This window comes from Camelus ferus, chromosome 1 (assembly GCF_009834535.1).
Source record: "Camelus ferus isolate YT-003-E chromosome 1, BCGSAC_Cfer_1.0, whole genome shotgun sequence".
NCBI lineage: Eukaryota > Metazoa > Chordata > Mammalia > Artiodactyla > Camelidae > Camelus > Camelus ferus.
The window spans coordinates 73,094,381-73,120,659 of record NC_045696.1 but is presented as its reverse complement, the minus strand read 5'-3'; the positions used below and the strand labels follow the sequence as shown (position 1 = coordinate 73,120,659).

At 34.6% G+C, this 26,279-nt stretch overlaps 1 long non-coding RNA gene across 2 annotated transcripts in view; it reads right to left on the bottom strand.

Annotated features, from left to right (window-relative positions):
- Positions 1-1,326, bottom strand: part of LOC106729723 — an 85,618-nt gene extending 84,292 nt beyond the window's left edge. For both annotated transcript variants that reach the window (XR_004321426.1, XR_004321427.1), the window contains exon 1: positions 1,316-1,326. This is a non-coding gene — a long non-coding RNA (uncharacterized LOC106729723). The remainder of the gene's footprint in view (positions 1-1,315) is intronic.
- Between the last annotated feature and the right edge of the window lie 24,953 nt (positions 1,327-26,279).

Here is a 26,279-nt window from a genome sequence, read left to right as displayed (position 1 = left end):
GGTGTCCCCACTGACCACAAAGCATAGGTGACCGACTATGTTAATTGACCCAGGTCTCTAGCCAGCTAACCTAGTTTCATGTTTATGTTCAGGGTAACATAGATCTCAGGTTTTGAGCTGAAAGGAACCTCAGAGATTAAGTTCATTGCCCTCGAACAGTGGTTCTCAAAGTGCAGACCTCAGACCAGCAACTTTGGCTTCACCTGTGAGCTGGTTATAAATGCAAAATCATGGGCCCTACTCCCACCTGCTGCACAGAAATCTCTTACAAAGGGGCCCAGGAAAGGGTGATTTAACACTCAAGGTGACTCCAGTGCACACACAAGTTTGAGAACACACAGCTAGCTAGCAGTAGTCTCCAATCCACAGCAAGACCTAGGAATAACATGCATGATGGTGCCTCGTGTGACTCACACAGTGACTTGTACAGAGTAGGCATTTAATAAATGCTTGTTGACTGAAAGAACTGTCTCCTAAATTCTCCCAAATTTCTATCCCTTTTCCCATGCCTTTTTGAACAGATCCCACCTAAATTTGCCTTTGAAGCAAATGCTCCTCCTATTTCCCAAGAATTCCCTTTGGTCCCTGCTTAGAAAACTGAGTCCCCCAGAGTTTTCTTCTTAACTTTCTCATTCTAAGGCCTTACTACTCAAAGTGTGGGCAGCAGGCCAGCAGCACGGGCATCACCTGAGCTTGTTAGAAATGTAGAATCTCAAGCCCCACTCCAGACCCACTGAATCAGAACCTGTGTTTTTACACCATGCCCAAGTAATGAATTTACACATTAATGTCTGAGAAGCAATCTTCCAGGGAGACAACTGCTACTCTTAATCTTGCTCAGGTGAGTTTTGTAATAAGTACATTTTAGTATTAACAGTATGTGACACTCATTCACTCAACAAGTATTTCTTGAATAGCTACTGTGTGCAAGGATGGGTGTCATGGAAAAACAAAGATGCAGAAGACATGGCCTCAGACTCTTGGAGGAACACAGTACAGCCAGTAAGGGGAATAGACAGTGGACACCAATAGCTGTAACACCAAGCAGGATATTGTTAAGAGTCTTCTGAGTGGTCTAAGATACTAGCATTCAGGGAGGGCAAGAGAGTACTCCCTCCTAGGGTAGAAGAGGAAAATAAGTCATTCAGTTTGCAAATTTAATTATAGTATAAAAATAGGTTTATAGTTCTAGCAATGACTTTAGAAGGTCCCCTTAGAAAGAGCATCTTTGAAACCAGAGAAACCTGAGTTCATATCCAGCCAGGTGATCTTGGGAATGTGACTTACACTCTCTGAAGCTAACTTCCTTGTCCACAGAAGAGCACAATACTTATGTTTCAGGGTTGCTCCGAGGTGTAGTGAGAGGGCATGCACAGCTCTTAGAATGGTGTCTGGCACATAGAAGGCACTCAGCAGTGGTGTTACTGTTGCTGCTCATGTTCCTGAGATCCTTGTGACCTGAGCCCTGTCTCCCTTGATCTCTGAAATGTGCAAGTTGTGTGAAAGTAGCCACCCTGGGGAGTACCTGGACCTGACCTAATAGGTTCTAGCCACAAGTTCTTAGTCATCATTCTGCAGCACTTCATCACATTTCAGTCTTGAGTGGTAGATAAAACCTGAAAATTATGTGCAATCACTTATTTAGCTGCATAAAACAAAGAAAACAACATCAAGCTCATTTATGTTTACACAACAGTATAGATAGATCTGGATATTCTGAAATAGTTTGAGTCTGAATTAAACAAGTGTGTTGTCATCAGGATAACTGGTATCGTGAACACATGGTCTCCATTCTTCTCATTCTATCCAGGCTAATCTGAACCTGAGCTTGCCTATCTGGTAATGCCAGGAGCCATCAGGCTGCAGAACCTGAATCTATCCTTCCATCTCTTCTTCCTCTGCCTCCTCCTCCTTTTTCCTCTTCTCCTGCCACTTCCTCTTCCTCCCCCTCTTCCCTCTCTCTCCAAGCTACTGAATTATTATTCACTTTCCTTAAGACCTAAGCCCTGCTCTAGCTCTGTTGTTGTTTTAAATGCCTAAATCAGGTTGCCATCTTATATAAATATAAATTGGAAGGCAGTCAAAAGCAGCTCAAAATAATGGTTGCCTAGTGCCTATCTCACAGTCCTTAAGAAATCTTCATAATCTGTAAGGGAAATCTGACAGTATTTTTTAAATGTTGAAAACCCATAAAATAGTAGATGCTGTACCCTCTTATGTCTCTAAAGAAAAAAATTGTCTCACAGCCCAACCAATTCTAAAACACAAGAGGGCAAGAAAAAAGTCTTGACAATTACTCTTGAGTACCAAGGTCTTAATGCTCAAAGTGTTTGGCTTTCCAATGAACAGACCCACACAGAGGGAGCCCCACACAATCAGCATTGCCATGAAGGTAGGGTGATCATAAACTTTATCACTTCTAATTCTTGTAACAATTAAAGGGGTGCTATTAATAATTATATATAACTATAAAAAGTATTAATCCAGGGTAGTCCTGGGAAGGAGAGCTGTATAGCCATCCCACCTAAAGGCAGGCAAGGATAAGAGTAAGATTTGGAGCAGAGGTAGTGGTAGGTAAGGAGATATGGACAAATATTTTCTGCATTTAACAGTCAATGTTTGATGGTGTATTTATAAAATCTGTCCACTGAGCTACAGATTGATAGAACTTACAATATACCTCATCTCATTTATTCAGCAATATATGGAACATTGCCTAGAACTGAGTTTCTGAGTTGCAAAGCACACCCGTTAACATTCATGTACTTAAGACACAAAAGAGAAGCCCCCCAAAACTTCCCTCAGAGCTCACTGAATCCTCCATGAAATGCAAGCCATTAACACATTAATTTAAATAATGCCATATAGAAATAAAAAGTTGCATATCAGAACATATAATGGGCCTGTCACACCTGTAAGCAGCAGAGGACCCAATAGCCTCATTATAACACGATAGACAGAAGAATCCCAAACATAGTCTGTGACCTATAAACCTCTGAAGACGCCACTGTTCTGCAGCACAGCACAATCACTGACGTTCATCATTATGATCCTGACTCATCAAGAAGAAGGCTATGATTTAAGTAGAGAAGCAGTATAGTGACGTTGAAAGAACAATGACAATGAGGTCAGAAAGACCTAGGTTATAGTCCTAGCTCTGCCATTCACTGCCTTTGTGACCTTGGGTTAATTATTCAATCCCTCTAGGCATTATTGGCACCAGCATCATCTGCAAAATAGGAAGAATACATATCTAAGGGTGATAATAATGAAGTGGGTCATGATTTTTAAAGTTCCAGCACTGTGCCTGCCATATGGGAACTGCTCAATCAATAGAAATTATTACTCATAATAATAAAAAGTTCTGTATGTTCTTCTTGAAAGGAATGTTATCCTGAATGACAAGAAACAGTACAAGATTATCACTATTGGGGTCTCCTCCTGTGGGGTGCTCACTGAGACAGTTTAGGGCAGTTGTCATAGCTTCTTTACACATAAAAATCAAATAGCCAGGCATGGTAACGTAAGCAACACTAAGAACACCAGCAGAGATCCTCATAGACTAGCAGACCAGAAAGCAGGTGGGGGCAGAATAAAGGGTTATGTCTCAGAGGAAGGGTTCAGGCAATAATAGAATACCCCAGATAACAAGGTCCTCTTTCCAGAGCTGGGGTCTAGAATCCTGCAGCAGACCATTCCACCAGCATGCATATAATGTATAAAATATAAAAAGAAAAGGTTCTTTTCATAAAAGATTAGGCTTTGGAAGTTCTCAGAGTAAAAAATGTTTATTAATGGATTGCACTGCCTTGAGAAATAGTGAATTTTCCATCAACAAAAGAGTATTCAAATATAACTCAAAAGTCTCCTGGTATGGGTATTACTGAATGGATTTAAGCACTGGCTGGAAAACTGAATTAAATCACTTTACGAAGGTCCTTCCCAAAACTAAAACATATTTCACCTATATGGAATAATTTAGATATTCATAAAAATACTAAGTAAATGAGATGCTATTGTAAATAGTTTATTATTTCTGAATATAAAGTGAATGTAAATTAACTTAAGAAATGATTAAGGTATCAAAACTACATACAAGAGAAAACAAATAATAATTCTACTCTTCCAGGGACAACCAATATAAACATTTTCTTTCAGTATTTCTTCCATAGATTTTTTTTTCCAAAATTGATCATTTACTGCACATATAATTTTTATCCTACATTTTTTGCTTTGTTATACAATAATCACTTTTGTGTCATCAAAAATGTTTTAGGCAGCATTTTAAGGTTGCAAAATATTACATTATCTCAATACCTCAAATTTGGGCACAAACTCACATGCCTAGGTAGGAACCCTGATCTGCCATTTACCAGTAGTGTGAATTTGGGCAATTTACTAACACCTCTGGGCCTCATCGATAAAATGTGAATAACAGTCCTACCTACTTCATTGTTTTATTGTTAGAACTAAAAGAGTTAATACGTATAAAATACTTAAAAGTGTCTGATACATAGTAAGTGTTAGTAAGTGCTCAATAAATTTATATTACTGTTCCTACTCATTTTCCTAATATGAGCCATTTAGATTGCTTTCAGTTTTTCATTATTATAAATAATTCTGTGATAAACATCTTTGTAATATATGAATTTTTAAAGATACTCTTCACAATTCAAACTCTTAAGCCATTTATTTTATTCATTTCAGTTCTATGCTTTAGCCACAAAGCAATGGATAACAGATGTTATTTACCAGGAACTACTGGCATTGCCATTTTTTTAAGGAAGAACATTGTTTATTTCTATTTTTTTCTTTCTTCTCTTTTTTATTCTGATACAATACACATAAAATTTAGCATTACTGACATTTAGAACATCATTGTGCAATTTGCCAATATGTTGTTAGACCACTTATCCCAAAGATCATCAAATATAATGCACAGAAAATCAAAACTACAGAGAGGTATCACCTCACACCAGTCAGAATGGCCATCATTAAAAAGTCTACAAATAAATGCTGTAGAGGGTGTGGAGAAAAAGGGACCCTTCTACACTGCTGGTGGAAATCTAAGTTGTGCAGCCTGACTATGGACAGCAGTATGGAGGTACCTTAAAAAACTAAAAATCGAGTTACCGTATGATCCAGCAAACCCACTCCTGGGCATGTATCCAAAGAAATCTATAATTCAAAGAGACACAGGCATCCCAATGTCCACAGAAGCACTATTTACAATAGCCAAGACATGAAAACAACCCAAATATCCAATGACAAATGAACATGTGATACACACACACACACACACACACACACACACACACACACAAATGGAATACTACTCAGCTATAAAAAAAGAATAAAATAATGCCATTTGCAGCAACATAGATGGAACTGGAGATGGTTATTCTAAATGAAGTAAGCCAGAAAGAGAAAGAAAAATACCATATGATGCTGCTTATATGTGGAATCTAAAAAAAAGACAAATGAACTTATTTACAAAACAGAAACAGACTCACAGACACAGAGAATAAACTTACGATTACCAGGGGATATAGGAGGTGGGATGGGATAAATTGGGAGTTTGAGATTTGCAGATACTAACTACTATGTATAAAATAGATGAAGAACAAGTTTATACTGTGTAGCATAGGGAACTATATCCAATATCTTGTACCAACCTATAATGAAAATGAATATATATATATGTATGACAAACATTATGCTGTACACCAGAAACTGACACAAGCATTGGAAACGGACTATACATCAATTAAAAAAGAAAGAAAGAAAAGAAAAAATATATATACAATGCACAGAATGGAAAAAAGAAAAAGTAAATGCTATTAGCCTTAAAATATCTCTCATGAAAAAAAGGAAAAATAACTTCCTCATTCTCAAATTTTACTAGGAAACCATTGGGTCCAATCACCAAATTAAAACCACCTTAAATCCTCTCTGGAACATACATGCAGATACATTTATTACAACTTCAGTTGCCTGTGTCTGTGGAGGAAGAGGACAGCTGAGAGAGAACTATCACTTAACAAGTCCTATTACAGTTCAGGCATTGTAGAAGAAGATTAATGTAAATTACCCTATTTAGTCCTTACAAAGACTACAAGTTACAACTGTTGTCCTCAAATGAGGAACCAGAGGTTTGGCAAAGTGAAGTAATTTGTCTAAATTTACAGTTATGAGTAAATGTAGTTTCATGAAAGGTAGAGCCAGCACTAACTAGGCCAGAGCAGGAGTTCAGTAAGTGCTCATTAAACGAATGAACTCCAAGCTCCAAAAATAAATAAATAAATAAATTACACAGCTAAAAAGGGGCAGAGATAGGACTCAAACTCACATCTACCTGGTTCCTAAGTTCCATCCTTTCCATTATACCATGCTGCCTTGTTGATACAAGCATGTATTATTATCCCAAGAGAAAGTGACTGAAAGTTATAACAGAAACTCCAATAGCCATCTAGATAGAAAATTGCAAGTCTACAAACTAGTGGATCCAGTTTTTGCAACTTTTTCTTAAGGTTGATAAAGTTCTAGTATTTCATCCTCCTCTACTGCTGTCAGTTTATCGCCTGGATATCTCAACATCCCTGAAAGGGTTATTCTAAGTGGATTAGGCATTAGCACTCTCAGTTCTATGCCAAAACACACACAGGCTTGTTGACCCGACAAGAAACTGCTTGTAGAGCAGCTTTACCTAAACCAAAATCACAGATCTCAAAAGCTGTCTCTCTTCTTCTATCACAGTTTTTTTTTTTCATATTTGACAACAAACATACACAGACTATCAAGAAGAAAGGGGGGAAATGTTTTTCATAGAGTCACTGGAATTTTGTGATAGAAATCAGCAGTGGAAAGTGGAATTTTCTGTTCACAGTCTTATTCTGTCCAAAGCCTTGTTTCTTATTTGCTCATGTTCTTGAGTTCACCATGATGCTTAATTTCTAATTTGCAACATAGAAATAATTTAAAAACTGGTGAGTCTGGAGCACAAAAATCATGTTCATAGTGTGCTTAGATTTGAGAAGGGCTAGAAGGTCGTGCATGCAGGTATGGAGCGTCCAGCACTGCAATAAGCACAATTAAAGCGGAACACTAATACTGCATAGCAACCGGCTGCCTCACCAACACAGTTTCCTTATCCATCCGGCCCTGAATGGATTAGTGTGTTGTGGCTGCTGAGTTCAACTTCCCTGTCACTAATACAGCGGGCCTGCAGGAATGTCCTGTAATTCACTGATACTGAAAGCCACTAAACTTTTGGATATTTTATGTATTAAGTAGGTTGCATATTCCTACTATCCTACTTCTTGGTTCCTAACATTTTTATATAGAGATCCCTTTCTGCTTCACCAGCTCTTACATTACTTTCTCTACACCCCTCACTCCCATTCCCTCTGATGTGGTGTATGGTTTTCCTGAGATATTGCTAACCTTCTTCAAGGAAAAAGAAAAAGATCTAGCAAATACTGTAAAACTTAGGAGGAAAAAAACACATTCCTTCCTAGAAGACCCCAATTGACAACCTTACTAGACTAAAAGTCTAAACAGAAATTATCAATTTTAAGTTACCCTTCAACAGTTAAGAGGGGCCAGAGTTCCCTACTCCTGTTTAATGTTCAGTATTTTGGGGTGAGAGGGATCAGCATGTGTCCATAGAGCACAATACTCTTTTTTTTTTCAGAACTACATTCACCTGCCAAGACAAAATTAACTCCATCAGCAGGAACAAGTTCACAAAACCATGACTGTGCAGATTCACAATGAAATCTCCATTAAAACCTAGAACTTTCCAGGGCATTTTAACAACAACAACAAAAACCTGTGAAGAATTAAGTTTCTCTTTCCCTCCTTCCCTCACTTGCTCCTCCTCCAACCCCCCAGAGTGATATCAATATTCTGTGTAACTTGAATGTCCCACAGGTTATTATAGTAAAAAGGTCATGGGCTGTCACTTCAGTCTTTCAGTAGATAAGGTGGAAATATACACAAGAAAAATGGAAGTTTTGGAGAGGCATTTTATAGTTTATCAAGCTATGACTACTAGTAACCAAAAAATAAATAAAGCATTGGGTGTGATTATTATACAGAAAGCCTCTAAGGATTGCCTCAAATGACATTATGACAGGCTGGCGACTTACAGATTTTTGGACTGTAGGACACTCAGTGCTCCTTTAAATCGCATCGCTGACATGGTTGCTTATTCCACCTAAGGACTGTAGGCTTCGATTTTCTATGGTGTGACTACACAGCTTGTGTAAGAGTCAAGCAAACTGTTAAGAAAAAAATCATTAAAACCTACCCTTTAGGCAATTTGGAAGATACTTAACAAAATTATAAATGCATATACCTTTTATATAATAATTCTACATCTAGAAAAATACATAATTACACCTATTTTAAAAGATAATTTTACGTCTAGGAATTTATTCTAATGAAATACCTGTGTACAGAATAACATATTTACAAAGTTATTCATGGCATCACAGTTTATAATAGTAAAATACTGGAAATAACTTAAATGTTCATTAATAAGAAATTGTTTAAATAAATTATAGTAGATCCATGCAGAACATGAATCCATAGAAAAGAATGAAGAAACTGTGTATGAACTGATAAAGAAAGTTACATAAGAGCTAGATTTAAATTAGTGTTGAATTTTAAAAACATAAATTATTTCTGGAAAACTATGCAAGAAACAAATAACACCAACTGTGAGGAGGGGAATTAGGTGGCTAGGGGTCAAGGATGGGAGAGAAAACTTTTTGTTTTGAATTTTGAACTACAGTTGACCCTGAACAACATGGGTTTGAACTGTGTGGGTCCAATTACGTGCAGATTTTTCCCAGAGTAAATGCTATAGTACTACACAATCTGAAGTTGGTTGAATCCTCAAATCTGTAACTATGGATACCAAGGAACCACAGACACGGAGGACCCATGTATAGGAAGGGCCTACTATAAGTTATACTTGGATTGTCGACTGAGTAGAGGGTCAGGGTTGCTGTACAGTTGATAGATCAAAACAATTGATAAGGACAAGGCCTCAAAAAATAAAGCATTACAATTAACGTAACTTTCAAACTGTCATGCAACAGAAACCCCGCTGTAAATATTCCTCTTATAAATGTTCTCAGATTCCACAATTTTAAATTTAGTTTAAAAACAGCAAATCAACAATAAAAAGGCTTTAATTATATAGCTTATAATACATGTATCTACACAAACACAATGAAAGGCAATTTAATCTTTTGCCTTTCACAAGGTTACAAACATACAATGTAGGCATCATTATTTATTTTATCAACTAGGAGAGCACTGACCATTCTTTATTCTACTATTAAGTGTATACTGAATACCTACAAGGTAGCAAGTACCAGGTTAGATTCTGGAAATTCAGTGTAGAAAACAATACACATGGTCCCTGAACTCCTGGACAGTTCTGGTACTTTAGCTATTAAGGACAAAAAAGTTCCTTTTTTAGAATAATACATGCAACACTCAATAGCTGCTTTCTCAGTTCAATAGAACAGTAAACATTGAAATGTGAAATGAAAACAGCTGGAGCAGCTGGATACAATTTAACTTTATATGAAAAAAATCCTCATAGATGACTCATGAGTAACTCCTGTGCAGGAGGCTAAGCACGTGTAAGGACAGAGTAGGAAAAGACTGTCACCTTCCTCATGTCTCCATCTTCTTCCTGTGCCTTCCTTGGCCCAGAAAGGAAGACCAGAGGAGGAGTGCTTTTAACAAGTTTCTATAATTTATGGTCAGATTAAATGATAAAATGAGTTTGCTGGATATAAGCTGTTTTGTGATATGTACTCTATTTTTAGAAAGTCTAGAAGCACTTGCTTAAAACTTGTGAGAAAATGGTTGGACAGTCCCTATTAGGATTCATTTGCATATTTGCTCCTTTCAGTTGAGTTTAGACATACAATAATAAATCTTCCCAAATTAGCACAGAATACTTTGGTGAAAGGTGACATAGGGGATGGTTTTCAAAAGGCAACAGCATTAAAGGACAGTCGAGAGAATGAAGTGAGAGTAACTTCATACTTAGGTGGCCTCCCTCACACATGAGACATTATACTTCAGAAATAAGATGCTCCCAACCTGAGACAACCAGAGTCAGGGGAGGAGAGTAATCCCCAAATGAGAGAATAACAGAGAACATGAATGGCTAATTGGTGTGTATTCCACTCAAGCCTGTGTAAATCACAGGAAGGAGACACTATGAGGCCCACTTCCTGGGGAATACCTGGAGTGCAAAGATGGACAAACAGTATAACCACAAACAGAACATAAAGAACATCTTGAATAGCTACACTGGTCTCATCACTGATAATCTGATAAAATGAACATCTGTCTTCACTTCAATGACTCTTTTTAACAATTAATGAACATATGCTCTTATGCAGGTATGCACATGTTTCACAAGCAATAAGCGTTTAGGAAAACAATACATACTTTGCAAATCCAAGTTCCTCTCCTGAATGAGAGAGATATTTTCTAAGTGTTTTGGGAGAACCTTTAATTATACATAGATAAGAAAACAACCTTTATTATATCATTCCATTCATTTTGGCTACCATAATAGTGGATATGATTTAAAGCAACCATGTGTCACTAACTTTATGCTATAAAGAATTCCGGTCTGCTTCACAGTTTGCTAGACCACACACTTTTAAATGTCTAGAACATACAATAGAAATAATCAGTGAGTCTTGTACCTCATGCATTGAGACAAGGTGAGGGGGTTGGGAGGAGAAACATAAATGCTAATGTGGGATGAACTAGTGAGAGCAAACTTACTATTGAAAATTCTAATATCTCACTGAAGGAGTCCTGTATTGTCAACTTATCGCGTATATATTGGACATCAAAATTTTACATTTATTAGAACCATGTGGGCTTTTGTATATCTGAGGACTAAATCACTAAGATGCAGTCCTTGATGACACTAGCCCATAAAGTGGTGTCTCTTTTGGTTTCTGGGGAAATTAATCCTGTAAAGTGAAATGAAACTTAGATCTTATATTTAATCATACTTCAAAACACTAATCTGATAAAAAATAAATTTTCATGAATCTCATTCATACTTTTTCCTTACCAAATTTTGACTGTTTGACCAAATAGCTTATAAGAAACAATTATAAGCAGTTTGTTTTTAATAAGTATAAGAAATCTAAAAGTAAACCTGATGCCCAATATCCTTGATGAACACAGAGAGCAAAAACCCTCAACAAAATATTAACAAACAGAATCCAACAATATATTAAAAGGATCATACACCACAGTCAAGTGGGATTTATTCCAGGGATGCAAGGATGGTTCAACATCCACAAATCAGTAAGTGTGATACATCACATCAACAAAATGAAGGATAAAAATCACATGATCATCTCAGTAGATGCAGAAAAAGTTTTTGACAAAAGTCAACATCCATTTATGATAAAAACTTTCAACAAAGTGGGTACAGAGAGAATATAACTCAATATAATAAAGGTCATATATGACAAACACACAACTAACACCATATTCAATGATAGAAAGCTGAAAGCCTTTTTTCTGAGATCAGGAACAAAACAAATATGCCCATTCCCACAATTTTAATCAACAGAGTATTGGAAGTCCTAGCCATAGCAATTAGGCAAGAAAAAGAAATAAAAGGCATCCAAATAGGAAAAGGAGGAGTAAAACTGTCATTATGTGCAGATGACATGACACAGTATACAGAGAACCCTAAAGACTACCAAAAAACTACTAGAATTAATAAATGAATTCAGTAAGGTTTCAGGATACAAAACTAATATACAGAAAGCTGTTGCATTTCTATACACTAGTAACAAAGTATCAGAAAGATAAATTGAGAAAAAAATCTCATTTACAATTGCATCAAAAAGAATAAAACACATAGGAATAAATTTAACAAAGGAGATGAAAGACCTGTACATTGTAAACTAAGGAGGGGAGGGTATAATGCAGTGGTAGAGTGTGTGCTTAGCATGCATGAGGTCCTGTTCAATCCCTAATACCTCCATTAAGTAAGTAAGTAAGTAAACAAACAAACAAATAAAAACTAAGATACTGACAAAAGAAATTGAAGAAAACACAAAGAAATGGAAAGATAGTCCATGTTTGTACACTGGAATAATTAATATTATTAAAATGTCCATACTACCCTCAAAAATCTACAGATTCAGTAAAATCACTATAAAAATTCCAATGGCATATTTCACAGAAATAGAACAAATAATTCTAAAATTTCTGTGGAACCACAAAAGTTCCCAAATAGCAAAAACAATCTTGAGAAAAAAAAAAAAATCACACTCCCTGATTTCAAACTGTACTACAAAGCTACAGTAATCAAAATGGTTATAATACTGTCACAAAAACAAATACACAGGTCAATGGAACAAAACTGAAAGCCCAGGAATAAACCCACATATATATGGACCATTAACTTATGACAAAGGAGCAAAAACTGTACAATGGAGAAAGAACAATCTCTTCAGCAAATGGTGCTGGGAAACTGGACAATTACATGCAAAAGAATGAAGCTAAACTGCTATCTTACATCATATACAAAATCTAACTTAAAATGGATTAAAGACTTGAATGTAAGACCTGAAACCATAAAATTTCTAGGGAAAAAAAAAAAAACATAAGTAGTTACCTCATTGACATGGGCCTTAGTGATGTTTTTGTGGATCTGACTCCAAAAACAAGGGCAACAAAAGCAAAAATAAATAAATGAGACTACATCAAGCTAAAAAGCTTCTGTACGGCAAAGGAAACCATCATCAAAATGAAAAGGAAACCTACTGAATGGGAAAAGATATTTTCTAATGATATATCTGATAAGGGGTTAATATCCAAAACAACAGCCAAAACAAACAAAAAAACAATTAAAAAATGAGCAGAGGATCTGAATAGACATTTTTTTCCAAAGAAGACATACAGATGGCTAACAGGTACATGAAAAAGATGCTCAACATCACTAATTATTAGAGAAGTGAAAGCCAAAACCACAATGAGATATCACCTTGCATACATTAGAATAGCTATTATTAAAAAGACAAGAAATAACAAATGTTAAAGAGGATATGGAGAAAAGGGAACCTGCATACACTGTTGGTGAAACTGTAAGTTGGTGCAGGCATTATGGAAAACAGTATGGAGAGTCTTCAAAAAATTAAGACTAGAACCACTATAAGACCCAGCTATTTCACTTCAATTTATCCAAGAATACAAAAACAGAAATTCAAAAAGATACAGGCATCTCTATGTTCACTGCAGTATTATTTAGCCATATGGAAACTACCTAAGTGTCTACTGATGGATGACTGAATAAAGATGTGGTACATATACAGACAATGGAATACTACTCAGCCATAAAAATGAGTGAAATCCTTTTATTTGCAACATGGATGGACCTTGAAGGTATTATGCTAAATCAAATAAGTCACATGAGGAAAGACAAATACTGTATGATTTCACTCATCTGTGGAATCTAGAAAAACAAAACAAATTAACAAACAAAATAAAACAAAAACTAACTCACAGAGATAGAGATCAGATTAGTGATCACCAGAGGGGAAGAAGGTAAGGGGGGTGAGCAAAATGGGTGAAGGAAGTCAACCATATGGCGATGGATGGTAACTAGACCTGTAGTGGCACTTTGTAGTATATACAGATGTTGAATTATAATGCTATATACCTCAAATTTATATAACTGAATTTTTTTTAAATAAAGTAGGCCTGATTCAATACAGTGCAAAATGTCAATAAGATCTTTGAAAATTAGTTTTTATAAACAGGAAAGATGATACAGATTATCTTTGGAATCACTTTCCAATTCTATTGTGATTTTAAGGAGCTGATAATCATTTTAGGTCCATAAATATGTCACTAGAAGTGAAATTCTTTGCATAAATAAAAAGTTCACCAAAGTTTTAGAATTACTAATGGATTTAGGACAATCTTAACACATAAACTCTGTAGTCTTCTAGTTATCATGTAAATTCCAGTGATAATAACTGACAGCCAATACAAAATCTTTCAAATGAATAATTTTGAGTATTACCATCCATATTGTAGTTAGTAAAGCAATTGATAGTAAAAAAGATTATGTTGTCTGGGTTAAAAGAGGCCTTCAAAAAACTGAATTTATTAGCTATTCCTAAAATTCATCTTCTTGGTAATCTACACAGTACTCCACTGCTGCTTTCCCAGCAGCCACCTTCTCTTTCTTCTTCCATGGTCTTCATTCACCTTATATTTATGGAGCACCGAGTAGGTGCTAAGAGGGGAGCAGCAAATAAAACAAAGATTTTGTACTCCAGGTATAATTACCTTTGAGCCCTCATTAATCACCAGCTGCTAAAACCATTCCTAATTTATCAACGTTGTAAGAGTGATAATTCTCCTCTCTTTAATCCAGATTTAGCTAATCTCAATTCTTTAAGCCAAACCCATAAAATAATTTCAGAGTCACAGCAAATGTGACCTTTCAGTCTGTTAGTTTCTTCCTTTGCCTGTCCATCCCAGGCCAAGTCACTGTCCACACTTTCTAAAAGCCCTTTCTAATTCATCTCATGTTATATGTTGACCATATGGATAAATTTATTTGTAAATTTTTGCATATATAATAGACTATAATTAATTGTTACTTTAAAGCAAGTATCTCAATGTCCTGTTAAAAGGTTAATTATTTAGTAAATTAAATGTTTTTGACACTAAATTTTTACTTTATGTGGATGTTTTAATATTGTATAAAATTCGGTTCCTACATTTCTGTATCTCACAACCAATAAATCTTTCAAAAACTAGACATCTACAAAAAATTGCCACCAAAAAGATGACAAAAATAATTACCTATCACTACTGTTATATAATAAAAGAATGACCATTTTAACATTTAAAAGTAGGAAATGACATAATCTCAATAAAAAGGATAGTCCTAATTTAAACTGGATTGATTTAATTGTCCTTATATTCCTATTTCACCACAGATGGATGAAAATGTAATCATTAATCATTACCTAGGAACCACTGGTACAGAAAAAGCCAAGTCTAGACATACCAATTATTTTAGGAATTGCATTTGAAAAATAATTGTGAAAACCTGGCTGCCTTTATTTTAAATTTTAGATTAAGTAAATTATTATTAGGCTTTGCTGACCAGAATAACTATAAATTCTTAAGACTAAAAAAAAAATCTACCTCTGCTTCTAGGTGAGGTTTTAATAAAGCCATTTTAGAAATGAGAAAATCTATACTATTCTTAAAAAGCAACTCCTGAGAGAGTACTTCTCAGGATAAACCATCTTGGAGTTTTCCAACTGTGATGGACAACTTTGAAGATCTGTTGTAGTTGTACATTAGACCACAAGTTGGGTCTGCAGGGGAGTAAAATATCGTTACCTATTCAATAGTTTGATTTGCATGTACTCTCAAAAATCAATTCCAGATGTAGAAATCACAAGTTTCCACAAACATTCTCAGTCAGGCAGACAATATAACTTTTCTGTTAATAATAAAAAAAATCTTTGACAGACTACTCCATAACTGTATTCCAGCTCCTCCCATGTGAAAATGGGAGGCTGTCACTGAAAGGGAATTGTCATTCCAACCATATGTGTAAAACACAGCAGTGATGCCTCAAGTTTGAAATGATGCCATTCCTAGAAATCCTGTGTAACACAGGAAAAGATTTAAGAAATGGATTCAGCCCCCATTTGAATTATTTGATTTTTCTTTTAAGCAAATGTTTACCTCCTACTTTTCTAAAAATCAAATTTAATTTGAAACAAAAATGATGTAGTTTGACCTCATTATGTAAAATAAATTTAAGAGAATGTTGACTTTAATTTTGTTAGTTATTAAAGTTCAGAGACTATAAGATAATTTTTACTTGGAAAAACAGGGAATAATTTAATGGAGGTGCTATATAAAAATGAATGCCTACATTACGTCATTTATAAATATACACTTTTCATCAGTGAAAGCTTTTTAAAAAGTGCTAAATGGATTATTTTGTATCAATATATGTACATGCCCATAAAGACATGCAGAACTGTAAAAAGTTTCATCAAACTGAATTGCATCTTTGTTCTGTTTTCCAATTATATGTCAGAAACTTTACACCATGTAAATGTATTGAACCTCTGTTGCTCACAGTAAAACAAAACAAAAAAAAAAATAGTAGAAGAACACTTATGGAATTACAGTGTATGTACAAGGAGTTTATAATAATAATTTGTATTATGTATGGCAATTTAGGAGAGTTTAATTGAGAAAACAGTTAAGAGGCTTCTTATTCTGTTATTATTCAAATACATTAAATATATATTGTATTACATTCCAGTAAATACATATTTTCATTTAGTGGACTTTAAGTTCTTATGGGATATTTTCTATCTGACCAAGCAATTGACAAGAATGAGAAAAGTATGCAAATTCAGGAATCAATGGATCAATTATTAAAATCTCAAACTCTGAGACTTGTCTCAGAGCTCTGTAATCCAGATTCTCTCTACATGTACACAAAGGCTTAAATAAAATTTTCAACTTTAATCAGTTTATTTGATGTAATATAGACCCCGTTTTATTGTTTGTAAAAGAAAATGGGCATAATTTGAAACCACCAGATCTCATATAGACAACTGTCCATTCACGTGGAGTAGTTCTTTCAAACATATTTTTATTTAGGTCTGGGTAGTGAAGTAGGAGTTGAAGCTCATGTTTATGTGAAAAAGAAAAGGAGGAAGAGGAAGGAAGAATAGGAAAGAAGATAATGTCACAAGCAGGAAAGACAGTGGAACTAAAAGTGAATTTTATCTTGTGTGTACCACGATCATAAAACTACCTAATAGCAATGCAATGTCACTGTCCATTTGTTTCACTCATTCAACCAATATGTATTAAGTGACTACTGAAAATAAGACACCATTAGGTCATAATTCCAATTTCACTTCAGCAGAAAACAGATGGATTATTTTTCTTCCCATTTTCTATCTTAGTAACCATAAAGGACAAATTTAATACTTACCACATAGTATAAAGAATTTTTTAAATCCTTTAAATGTGGGTAATATGTTTAAATTTTTTCAAAATAAAATATAAGGAGATAGACCTACAGTGAAAGGTCTCCCTCCTATTCTTGCCCCCAATATGCCCATTACCATTAATTCCTTCAACACATATGCACTGTTATTAGTTCTTACTGATGGACAGTCAGTTGTTTCTAAACTTTTGCAAATACAACCAAGACCAAAAAAAAAAAAAAAAAAAAAAAGCCAACTTTCTTTAAATGTCATTTCACATATGTGCATATGCAAGTCCATGTATAGGAAAAGTTCCCAGAAGTGAAATTGCCAGGGCAAAGGTTAATTTGTAATTTTGACAGATACTTCTAAATTGCTCTCTGTAGGGGTTATGCCAATTTATACTCTTACAAGGGGTGTACAAAAATATCTTTTTACATATAGTCTTGTCAATATACTGTCAAATTGAAAGATTTTCATTGATTTGATAAGTGGGAAGTAGTACTTCATGTAGCTATAATTTGCATTTATGACAAGTGAGGTTGAACATCTTTTTATAAATTAAGGAGCCATTCACAACTCCTTTTCTGTGATACATACCTGTTTATATGTTTAATCCATTCTCTCACATCTAGGAGTTCTTTATACATAAAGGTGGTTAGTCTTTTGTTTGGTATCAATTGCTAATATTTGTCTCTTGACTTTATGGTAGTTTCTTGTCATGCAGAAATGCTTTTTAAAAATTTTTTTCAGTATTTTTTCTTACATAATTTCTGAAGTCATCGTTAGAAATGCTTTTCCCACTGTAACATTTGAAGGTTAAAAATAAGTTCCGACATGGAGATTGCTAAAACTGCAATACAGTTAGACCAGAGAACGTCATCCAAATCAGTCTCTCCCTCTCTGCACTTTCTTTCTTATTCCTCCTTCCCCTCTTTCTTAGGTAACTTCTTGGTCCTCCTCCTATGTGCTACTTTCAATCCCTGGGAGAAGTTGAACTCTCCTAATTCACGAACCCTTCTTCAAATTTAGGAAGTGGAAAGAAATGGAAGCTGAGGAAGAGTGGGTGAAATCGAGAGACAGTTCACAAGACAGCTGCCACCCTAGCACACATCAAGACACTGGCACAAAACGGCTCTATCTCTGTCATTCACCACCATACAGGGAGGAAAGCCAGTCATTTAAGAATGTCCTTGATGAGTCAGTAGAAATTATTAATTTTATTTAATCTCAACCCTTGAGAATAAGCCTTTTTAATATTCTGTGTTATAAAATGGGAAGTATGTATAAACACTTCTGCTGCACACCACACAAAGGATCACAGATAATCTCGTCATACTTTGAGTTGCAGCTGAGTTGCAACCTGAACTACTAGCCCCTTTTTTCATGGAACACCATTGTTATTTGAAAGAAAAATCTGCAAACAAACTATACTTTATTCAGACTTGAGTATCTGGTATTTTCTCAAAAGTAAAGCAAGTCTATAACCTCGAGGGGAAAAAAATGACAGTACTGTTACCAAAAACTCTCAATGAAAATTAGAACTTTAGAAAAATTGTATCCACTACTGTAAGCTTCATAGCTTCCCAATATTTTAGCACTTTTCTGATGAGATCAGTGTTATAATTAACAAATGTGATTTTTTAATATTGTATATGATATATATAACTTAGTGAACCAATATTTTCCAAATGACCAATGCATGACATTACAAAGTTATGCATGGATAAAAGATTCATCAAAGTACAAGACATGCCAATAAATTTTAATATCAAAAAGTTCATTGATAATAGTTTCAGATTTCAAACTGAAAATCACCTTCAAGAACTACCACTTGTCGAGCTTTGGTGCAATATCAAAGACAAATATCCACAATTATCTGAAAAGGCTGTTAAAATATCGCTCACTTTTCCAACTATATGTCTGTGAAGCTGGATTTTCCAGATATACTTCAATCAAAACAACATTTCACAAGAGATGAATGCAGAACAAATATGAGAATCCAGCTGTCTTCTATTAAGTCAGACATTAAAGAGATTCGTACACATGTAAAATGATGCCACTCTTCACACTAAATGTTTGTTTTGCAAAATATAATTATTTTTCATTTTAAATGTTATTATGTTAACACTTTACGGATTTATGACGGTTATTCTTAAATTATTAAATATTTACATTTATTCCTTACATGGTAAATAACAAAAGCTCTTCCGGATCCTCAATAATTTTGAGAGTATAAAGGGATCCTGAGACCAAAATGTGTGAAAGCTGCAGAAATAGACCTTGTCTCTCAGATCACTGAAACCAGATCAGTCAAGGAGGCCATGAGAATACCCTGGATACTTGCTAGGCACATAACTAACTTTACTTCTGCCTGGAATACCATAAGTCTGTCTTAGGAAAAAACAGGAGTGGAGAAAATACCTCAGAAATGTTAGTATAATGTTTTGTTGGTTTTTTTATTTTAAATGATATATGACAAAGATAGCCATTGTAGCAAAAGATTGAAAACCACCTAAATGTCTCATTTGTTATTGTTAGATTTTGAACTTCAGATGCACAGACAGCAAGCTGATCTAACTGTGGTCTTAATTTCTCAGCATGTTGTGTGATCCTTGCAAGATCCCTCTCCTCTACTTTATTTCACTCTTTCTTCCATTTCACTTTCATTTCCCTCCTCTGAGTACTTATCTATTTTAAAGAGAGTACTATGTATCTTTAAATGTATGTAGCATTATAAAACAGGTGTTGTTTGGTAAAGAACTATGTGTATTCTACTTACTATAAATAGCATTTGTCCTGTTTCCTATTTTTCCTTTCATGATTATGTTTGAAATTTTTTTTCCATGATCAGTTAGTTCATTGCTTCTTACTGCTGCATATCATTTCATAGTATGCATCTACTGTATTTACTTATTGATTAAAATTACTCATTGGACACCTCAGATCCATCTAACTCTTTACTTCCATGAGTGAAACTATAACATCCATGAACATGTCCCCACTCAAATTCTTGCTAGTTATCTGGAAAAACAGATTCATCAGTGGGATTGTCACACATATGATGACTTTCCAGAGTTATTGTGCAACTTATATCACCATCAGCAGTGCAAAAATCTCCACTATACCATATCGTCTCCAATACTTGGTATTATCTGCCTTTCTAATTGCTGACATTCAAATACTTATAAAATGATATTTTATTGTTGCTTTAATTTGCATTTCACCTCTTTACAATGAACTTTAGCAACTCTTCATATATTTGCTATTTACTCAAACATCATCTCTGAATTACCTGTTTATCCTCTTATGAATTTTTTTGAACTCTTTTCTTAGGTTTCCCATATTTTTCTTGTTGATTAAAGGGGTTCATGCATTGAGATTTTGTTTAGCAAGCTATTATCCCTTGCTGGTTTTAAATGTGGCAAATATCCTTTCCCAATCTAACATCTGTTTGTTAACTTCATCTATGGAACATGACATTGAACAAAATCCTTAATTTTGGTGTAACTAAATCCAACCTTTAAGTTGATGCTTTTGAGATTCTGTTTAAAAAGCCTTTTCCTACCCCTTGGTCACAAAGACGTTATTTCACATTTTCTTCTATTATCTTCTATCACCTTTATCAATTTATCTTTCACATTTAGATACTTGATCTATCTGGAGACAAACTTCATGTAAGTTAGAGGTCTGTATTTTTCTCCATATAATGAAATAGTTATCCTAACATCATCTACTAAACAATTTGTCCTTTTTCAATTGCTTTGTGATACAAATATTTATCATATGTCCTTATATATAACTAGGTCTATTTCTGAGCTCTCAATTTTGTTTCATTTTGGTTTATTTATAGATTGCAGGAACAAAAGCATTATCATCAACATCAACATCATCATCATCATCATCATCATCATCATCACCATTTGCAGTATGTCTTAATAGCTGATGAGTGAGAGTAACTAACACCTATTTGGCTCATTTTTCCTATGTACATTTTTAGAAATTTGGCCATTCATATAAATTTTATAATTTGTTGTGTTCCTCCAAAATGCAGTTAGACTTTTGACTGAAATTTCATTTACTCTGCATGTGTACGTGAAGAGAATTGATAACTTTACTAGGTTAAATCATAGCAACCATGCAAACAGTTATCTCTCACCATTTATTCATATCTTATTTATGTCTTTTCTACTTTTCTACTGAAGGAAACAAAAAATGAGGATTTATGTGTCTTAAAATAATATCTTATTTTTATTATAAGAGTAACTTGTTTAAAAGGAACGCTTTTTTAGTTGATTTGTATACCTCTACTAATCTTGTTAAACTTTTGTTAGCACTCATAATATGGTGATTCAATTGGACTTTCTATATAATCATATTATCTATAGATAATGATTTTTATCTCTTCCAACCCTAACATGCCTTACACTTTATTCTGCCTTAAAAGGTAGGCAGAACCTCCAATATTATGTTTAAATGGTAGTGAAAACTGTAAACATTTTTTTCTTGTTCTTTGTTTCAGTGGAAATGCTTCTAATTTATCCCAGTAAGTTTTTTTCCCATAAATTGCCTAGAAAAATCATTGATACTCCTACTAATCTGTAAATTTTTCACAAATAAGTATTAATATTTTATTCTGCAACTTTTATCATAAGATGCTTTTTCTGTGTCTCAGGAAATCATCATATGCTATTTCTTCTTAGATCTAATATTAAAATGAAGTACACTGATACATTTTTCTGATGTTGTAACATCCTTTCAGTCTTGGGTAAAAACTACTTGATCAATATGTACTTTCTAAAATAAACTGTTGGATTTGGTTAGCTAATATTCAGAGTTATTGTACCCACATCCACAGAATGAAATAAGTTATGCTTTTCTTGTCTTACATCTTCCTTATCCTATATCAAGACTATACAAGCCTCATAAAATGAGCTGGGCAACGGGGCAGCTTCTCTTTTCTTCTTTTTTTTTTTCCATTTTCTGGAGCAATTTATATAACATAAATATCATTTATCCCTTGAAAGTTTTGTAAAATCCCACTGGGGTCTTTTTTGGTGGAGAGTTTATAGATGCTTTTTCTTTAATCATTATTTATACAATAATGTACTTTATAATTTTGTATTATATGAATGCATAAGTATGCAGAAAGTTACACATTCCCTTAAAAAAAGAGAATACACAATTATGTTTTTAAATTCATACAATGCAGTTTGCACCAAATATCTTCTATTTGCCCATCCAGACCCTTTCCCACCCTGCTCTGCCTCAGGAGGCTGCCCTGTATAGACTGCTGCCTAGATATATAGCTCCCGACTGGATTAGGCCTGTCTGCAAAAAGAAACCCAAAAGAGGGACGAGTGGATATTTATTCCCCCAGTCTCCTTCCCAGAGGTCCCTTCAGGCTTGCTGCCTCCTTGACCAAAGTCACAGCTCCTCCCAAGGCAGTCATCCCTCCACCACTCCTGAGTTTCAAAAATTGCTCCTTCTCTTCATCCTTTAGGGCCTTGGGGTGTTAACAACCCCTGCTGTTGCTAGCCCTGGGATACTACATTAATCTTTGTGGTTTCCCAACACCTCATCCACATGTTTGTAAACAGTCTCTTTATTAACTGTTTTTGATTATCCTAATTTGAAAGTGCCATCTGTTTCCTCCTGAGATCCTCACTGATATATCTTTATACACTTACATAGAGAAAATCTACCATATCCAACTCCTCCAGATTAACAATTACTAACAGTTTGGTGTGGATCCTTCCAAACACAGAACATATTTATGGAATATATAATACCAAAAACATGCAGGTAAAATATAGGCAATGTTTTTAAAATGTGAATTTGTTTTAAAAACTGAACATTTCTGGTTGCTATTGACTTACCTCATTTTTTAAACTCTTTCCTTTCTTGGTCCCCATAACCCTTCACAATTCTGATACTCCTTTAATCTTATTGATAAGTCTGTCTCTGTCTCCCTTTATGGGCTTATCTTCTTGCATTTAAGCATTCAGGTTTTGTCCACAGTTCTCTTCTCTCACCACCCTCTCTCTCTTTTTGAGACCATATTCCCTGCAGAGCTTCCATTATCATTACAATACAAATGATTCCAAGATCTCTATCTCTAGTTCTGACCTCTCTCCCAAGATCCTCATTTTCATTTACTCCGATAGCTGTCTTCAACCTAAGCAAATGAACAACAATTCAAATACAACAGGGTCAAAACCAAATTAATATCTTTCCCACTAAACTAGTTTCTCCATCTGACTTTTCTCTTTCTACTCCTAATACCATCATTCTCCTTGTCTTCCCAGCTCAAAATCTGGTGCCATACTTGATTCCCTTTTATTGCTTTCCATCACTCCTGTTTAGGGCAAATTTTAGCAGCTCCTATAGCTACAGTATTCATCCAGCACTCATCTCCTTGTTTCGGCCACCACAGCCAAAATCCAATATGAGACTCCTATCCTAGAATCTCACGCCTTCCCAACTCAGCTCCCCACTGCTAGTGTTCCCTCCCCTCACACCTAGCCATCCAACAGATGGACAGCCTAATCTTCCTTTAAAAAAAACACATTTCTATTTTGTAAATTAAAAAGTAATTGGTCTGTATTCCCTGAACTGAAGTATAAATTTCATAGTTTGTATCTAAATATCTCCACTATATGACCTTAAACCAACACAAGCCTTCATCCCAATGCTTCCTCCATGCTCCTGTCTGGAGTCTTAGCACATGCTATTGTCGCTGCTTATAAAGTCTTCCTCACATCTCCACTGGTTTAAATCCTTCAAGATCCAGCTTAAATGCTACTTCCCTAATGTGCCTCCCTTGAGACATTAATCATATTCTGCCTAAAAGTTCCCTGAGGGCAGGGACTATTTCTTAATCATTTTTGTTTACTTCACAGCACCCATATAACACCTTGACAATATTGATAGTCAATAAATAGTCAATTAATTATTGACTTAATGAATGAATCAGAATCATCAGAAAGAAAAATCCAAGTTTTCCTTCCTTTAATGAAGATTTAGGAACCATTTGCTTTTTTGTTTTTTTAAAATAGCTTTTTTTTTCTTTTTAAATGCGTGCCCACTCATATTCTGTAACAGCTGTTTATTTTAAATGTTTAAAAGATTATAAATCCTACAAACTACATACAGGAGGAAAAGTCCAACATAAGGTATGATTGATCACAATGTGACCCATAAATGTTGTATGATCTCTAATCAAAAATAAGTGTGACTTTGGCACAAGCCAATCTTCCTTTAAAGAAAGAATAGAATAAGAACTCTGGGCTTCCACTGTATGGAGGTTTCTCAACAAACTAAAAATAGAACTACCATATGATCCAGCAATTCCACTTCTAGGTATATACCCAAAAAGACAAAAACATTAATTTGAAAAGATACATGCATCCCAATGTTCATAGCAGCATTATTTACAATTGCCAAGATATAGAAGCAACCTAAGTGTCCAGCAACAGATGAATGGATAAAAAAAGATGTGATACACATACACACACACATACACACTGGAATACTACTCAGCTATAAAAAAAGAATGCAATTTTGCCATCTGCAGCAACATGGAAGGACTTGGAGAGTATTATGCTAAGTGAAATAAGTCAGAGAAAGAAAAATACTGTATGATATCACTTATATGTGGAATCTTAAAAAAAAAAAATGGTGAATATAACCAAAAAGAACCAGACTCACAGGTATAGAGAACAAGCTAGTGGCCACCAGTGGGGAGTGGGGGAGGGGCAATATAGGAGTGGGGAAGTGGGAGGCACAAATTACTGGATGTAAGATAGGCCCAACGATGTACTGTACAACACAAGGAATACAATCAAGATTTTGTAATAACTGTAAACGGAAAGTAATCTTAAAAAAAAAGGAACTCTGGGCTCTTAACTGCAAGACTTTATGTGGTTATGTCCTCTTTAGTGACACTATTATCCAAACCTATTTGAATGGAATTATCTTAATTGTAGTTTTGCAGATAATCAGTGCAAATAAAAAATAACTATGGTACATCTGGCTGTCTGAAGTTGAATGTACTGAGTGACCAGCTCATCTTAAAAGCTAAGCTGTGAAGTATTATATGGTATATAAAATAAAGTAAAAACTTGTGGTTTCAAAGATAGAGTGACACAAGTGACTGAATAATCTGTATACTACTTTAGTGTATAGAAAAGATTGACCATCTTCCTGCCTTCACTCCTTCCTTCCTTCCTAAACCTTTCCTATGTGCCAATCATTATGGTAGGCACTGCGATATCAACCAGGATAAAGACATGAACCCTTCTTTAAAGGAGAGACAGAATTATAAACAAATGGTGGGAAAATAATTTAAATGTAAAGTTTGTGCCAAGCATAGCGGCAACACAGAAAAAGAAAAAAAAAAAGATTGCTACAAGCAGTTTTATCCTTGAGAGCCTTCGTTAATCTAGTTTTCTATAACTTATTAAATATCACCCACCAAACAAAGCCAGGGAAAAAAGAACATACTGTAAGACTTAAGTATTTAAATAATGGATAACAGCTACATTACTTAGAAAACTTCAGTTCATTTTGCCAACATGATGAGATCACTGATCTCAGAGTTGAAGAAAAAGCATATAGCATTGCAGGGTCTGAAAAGATCATACAATTTTAAGTATTTAAAAATGAGGGCTAGTCATTATTATTTTCTGTAGTCAGGCGGGAAGAGTTGTTTACTTCATATTTTAACAGCATACTTACCTACCTTAGATTTCTTATCTCTGAGTTAAACAAATCCTTTCAATTTCAAGCAAGACCATAAAGCATTATTTCTCAAAATACATATTTAATTAATTGCTTATTTACCTGTATTTTTTCCTCACTAGACCTGAGCTGCTTCTAGAACAGAGACTATTTCCTATTCATCTTTACATCTAATGCCCAAGCACAATTCCTGGCACATAGTAGACAATAAATACTTGTTAAATGAAAAATGTAAATACAGACCTTTAGATCCTTTCTAATTCACAATATTTAGGTTTTTTAGTGTTCATCATTTGCATCTTTCTCTTATCCTCATTCTACTGATAAAAACAAGGAGGGGATTTCCAAACAACCTAATTTATGGTGTATCAGTGTTTCAACAAACTAAAGCCTTGAGACTTACCAGGGAACTTTCATTCTCAAAAAAAAAAAAAGAAAGAAGAAAGAAAGAAGAAAGAAAGAAAGAAAAGAAAA